This window comes from Mandrillus leucophaeus, unplaced genomic scaffold, assembly GCF_000951045.1.
Source record: "Mandrillus leucophaeus isolate KB7577 unplaced genomic scaffold, Mleu.le_1.0 Scaffold713, whole genome shotgun sequence".
Lineage (NCBI taxonomy): Eukaryota > Metazoa > Chordata > Mammalia > Primates > Cercopithecidae > Mandrillus > Mandrillus leucophaeus.
In genome coordinates, this window is record NW_012107731.1 from 342640 (window position 1) to 347648 (window position 5009).

Consider the following 5009-nt stretch of genomic DNA (forward strand, 5'->3'; position numbering starts at 1 on the left):
AGACCCCATTTGTCTATTCTGGCTTTTGTCGCAGTTGCTTTTGGTGTTTTAGTCATGAAGTCCTTGCCCATACCTATGTCCTGAATGGTATTGCCTAGGTTTTCTTCTCACGTTTTTATGGTTTTAGGTCTAACATTTAAGTCTTTAATCCATCTTGAATTAATTTTTGTGTAAGGTGTAAGGAATGATCCAGTTTCAGCTTTCTACATATGGCTAGCCAGTTTTCCCAGCACCATTTATTAAATAGGGAATCCTTTCTCCATTTCTTGTTTCTCTCAGGTTTGTCAAAAATCAGATGGTTGTAGATGTGTGGTGCTATTTCTGAGGACTCTGTTCTGTTCCATTGGTTTATCTCTCTGTTTTGATACCAGTACCATGCTGTTTTGGTTACTGTAGCCTTGTAGTATAGTTTGAAGTCAGGGAGCGTGATGCCTCCAGCTTTGTTCTTATGACTTTGGATTGTCTTGGCAATGCGGGCTCTTTTTTGGTTCCATATGAACTTTAAAGTAGTTTTTTTCCAATTCTGTGAAGAAAGTCATTGATATCTTAATGGGGATGGCATTGAATCTATAAATTACCTTGAGCAGTATGGCCATTTTCAAGATATTGATTCTTCTTATCCATGAGCATGGAATGTTCTTCCATTTGTTTGTATCCTCTTTTATTTTGTTGTGCAGTGGTTTGTAGCTGTCCTTGAAGAGGTCCTTCACATCCCTTTTAAGTTGGATTCCTAGGTATTTTATTCTCTTTGTAGCAATTGTGAATGTGAGTTCACTCATGATTTGGCTGTCTGTTTGTCTGCTATTGGTATATAGGAATGCTTGTGATTTTTGCACATTGATTTTTGTATCCTGAGTTTCAAGTGTTTCTTTATAGTAATGCAAGAACAGACTAATACAGAAAATTGGCAGCAGGAGTGGGGCATTGCTATAAAAATACTTGAACATGTGGAAGCAGCTTTGGAATTGGTTAAGAGGCCAAGAGTTTGGAGGGCTCAGAAGAAAACAGAAAGATGAGGGAAAGTTTGGAACTTCCTAGAGACTGGCCAAATGATTCTGACCAAAATGCTGATAGTAATATGTAAGTCCAGGTTGATGAGGTCTCAGATGAAAATAAGGAACTTATTTGGAGCTGGAGCAAAGGTTACTTTTTATGCCTAAGAAATGAACTTGACTGTATTGTTTTCCCATCCTCGGGATTTCTGGAACTTTGAACTTTAGAGTGACAATTTAGGGTATCTGGTAGAAAAAAATTCTAGCCAGCAAAGTGTTCAAGATGTGTCCTGGTTACTTCTAACATCCTATCATCATATGTGTGAGTGAAGAAATGATCTAAAGTCAGAACTTATATGTAAAGGTAAAGCAGAGTGTAAAGCAGATTAAAAAATTTGCAGCCGGGCCATGTGGTAGAAAAGAAAAGCCAATTTTCATGGAAGTAATTGAAGCAGGCTACAGAAATTTGCATAAGTAAAAAGGAGCCAAGTGCTAATAGCCAACACAATGGGGAAAAGGCCTCAAAGACATTTCAGAGACCTTTGCAGCAGTCCCTCTCATCACAGGCCCAGAGGACTAGGAGAACTACATGATTTTGTATGCCAGGCCTACAGCTCCCAATGCTCTACATAACCTTAGGACACTGCTTTCTGCATTCTGGCCACTCTAGCTCCAGCTCAAAAATGCCCAGGCACAGCTCAGGGCTGCAGCTTTGGAAGGTACAAGCCATAACCTTGGTGGCTTCCACGTAGTGTTAAGCCTCCTGCTGCACAGAGTGAAAGAGTTAGGGCTAGGAAGCCTTTGCCTAGATTTCAGAAGATGTTCAAAACAGCCTAGGTGTCCAGGCAGAAGATTCCTGCAGGGTTGGAACCCCCACAAAGAACCTCTACTAGGGCAATGCAGAGGGGATATGTGGCATTGGAGCCCCCACACAGAGTACCTACTGTGGCTTTGCCTAGTGGAGCTGTGAGAGGAGGGTCACAATCTTCCAGTCCCAGAATGGTTGGTCCGTTATCAACTTGCACTCTGCACCTTTAAAAGCCACAGGCACTCAAACCAGCCCATGAAAGCATCTGTGGAGGCTTAACCCTGCAAAGCCACAGGGGTGGAGCTGCTCAAGTCCTTGGGAGCCCACTTCTCACACCAGTATGCCCTGGATTTGGAACCTAGAGTCAAAGAATATTACTTTGGAACTTTAAGATTTACTGACTGCCCTACTGGGTTTCAAACTCGCATAGGGCCTGTAGACCCTTTCTTTTGGCCAATTTCTCCCTTTTGGAATATTTACCCAATTCTTATATCCCCATTGCATCTTGTAAGTAAATAACTTGTTTTTGATTTTACAGGCTCATAGGTGGAAGGGACTTCCCTTGTCTCAGATGAGACTTTGAACTTTGAGTTAATGCTGGAATGAGTTAAGACTTTGGGGGACATGTGGGAAGGCATAATTGTATTTCACGATGTTAAACGAATATGAGATTTGGGGGCCAGGAGTGGAATGATATTGTTTGGATCTGTGTCCCTACCAAATCTGATGCCAAATTGTAATCCTTAATGTTTGATGTGGGGCCTAGTGGGTGGTGATTGGATGATGGGGCTGGATTTCTCCTGAATGGTTGATCACCGTTTCTCTCAATATTGTCCTTACAATAGTCAGTGAGTTCTCATGCGATATGGTCATTTAAAAGTGTGTTGCACCTCTGCGCTCAAACTTTTTTGCTCCTGCTTCAACCATGTGAAGTGTCTGCTATCCCTTTGCCTTCTGTCATGATTGCAAGTTTTCTTAGTTCTCTCCACAAGCCAAGCAGGTGCCAGCATCATGCTTCCTCTACAGCCTGTGGAACCATGAGCCAATTAATCCTCTTTCTCTCATAAATTACCCAGTCTCACATATTTATTTATAGAAATGCAAGAATAGACTAATACAGAAGAGGTAGTATTCCAGGGGCACACAATTTTTAAATAATGGACCAGATCCCAAACCCTTGAAGAAACTACTCACTCTCCAACCCATACCTCTTCCCAACACAAACACACACACACACCCCTCCAAACCTGGTCTGGAATCTTCTATTTTCCTGAAGAACATATTAATTTAGTAGGTGAAACACATAACACTGAATTCAAACTACAGGTCAAACACCAATTATTTTTTATTTAGTTATAAATGGGCCACATGCTGCTGAATGGCCTCCCTGATATAACCTGCCATCTCAAAAGCTTCGAAGTTGAGAGGCCCTCCTTCTGTTCCTTTTCGTCCAATCACCACAAGACATACAGACTCAATCTGAACTACCGTCACTGCCCTGCTGCCCTGACTCTGGCCTTTGGTGCGCAGGTCCATGGTGTTGTTGCCTTCAGTGTACAGATTGTCCCGAATCAACAAGCATTTGGTTCCTGCAAGGGTGACTCCTTGGAGAAACAACTTCTCTCTCCCCTCTCTTGCCAGTAAAATCTGAATTTCTTCCTGGGTCAACTGGAACAAGTTGCCTTCAGAGTAAGATGCTAATAACCAGGGTGGGGAATTGGTGATAATTGCTGCATCACAGCACGTACCAGTTGGTAGAAAGAGAGTGAGGCAGTCCTGCCAGACCTCTTCACTGATATCCTGTATCCACTGCATGATTCAGGTAAGCTGTCTCTAGCAAGTTGGTCTTCAAAGGAAACTTGTTAGCACTTGGCTCAAAAAGTCTGATAAGCTGAGACTGAAATAAACTAAAAATACAGTCTATTTCTCATGGCCTTTCCCCAGAAGCAAGGTAGAGGAGGTCTTGGTGACTTGAATAAAGTTGTGCCTCAGCTGCTATCTGCTGTGATTTATCAAGCTATCTCAAGAATAGGAGTGAGGTCACAAAGGTTCTGTGACTTTTTAAAGAGTCATAATCAACTACATCATTGGTGATCTCTTCCAGTACCTTTCTGAGGCTGTATCTATAGCTATAAAGATAGTGGGTGCAAAGTGTACTTACATACTTCCCTGGTGTACCATGGGAAAAATACCAACCCCCAACAGTAGGAAAGGCTTTAGTAGAACATAATTGAGTTGAAGGCTTAGATGTGAAATAGGACAGGTGAGAGTTACTGCAGCAATTAGTATCTCATATGTTGGTTAATCTTACTGAGACCTGAGCTTTAGGTACAAAGTCAAAAAGCCCACAGGATTGTCAGTTCACAACTTCTTTTGAGATGATCACAATAGCTTCTTTCTTGGTTTCCTTGCCTCCAGACTTCTTTCCTTTAGTTTACCCTCTGACCTACATTAGCTGTTAGTCATTCATTTGGTTATTTATCAAACATTTACTATTTGCCAAGAACTTGTCTAGGCAGTAGGGTACAGTAGTGAACAGAACAGAGACAAACTGCTGCCCTCATGGAGCTGACATTCTACAGGGAAGAAACAAATAATAGATGCTACTAGTATCTCTTTCAATGAAAATATTTTTATTAGCCTAGTAGTTTTTTCTTCCAGATTTTCTCTCTTATTGCCAGGCTTTCTCTACTCCTATGGGGGTACATTCTGACTTGTGGTTCTTCTGTAACCTTTGGCAAGTCAGTGTGTGCATCAATTTACTCTGAAATGACACCAACTTGCATTAAAAAGGGAATGTTATGAGAAATCACTAATATTAATGGTGGGAAAAATTTGAGCTACTACTAAAAATATTTGTTTTTTTTAATTCAACAAATATTTATTGAGTACCTACTATGGGTTAGGACTATTCCAGACTTTGGAAATCCAACAGTGAACAAAAAGTCCCTGCCCTCATAGAGATGACATACTAGAGATAGAGGTAATAAATGACAAATACATCTATAATATATCAGGTAGTATTGATAACTATGAAGGAAAAAAGTTAGGAGTGTAGAGAATGTTGGAGAAGAATTAGTGATAGTTTTATTTTATATATGGTGTTCAGGTAGGTAAGGATTGATACAGAGACGTTTGATCAGAGACCTGAAAGAGATGAAGGAGTAAACATATAAATATCTGAGGGAAGAGCATTCCAGGCAAAGGAA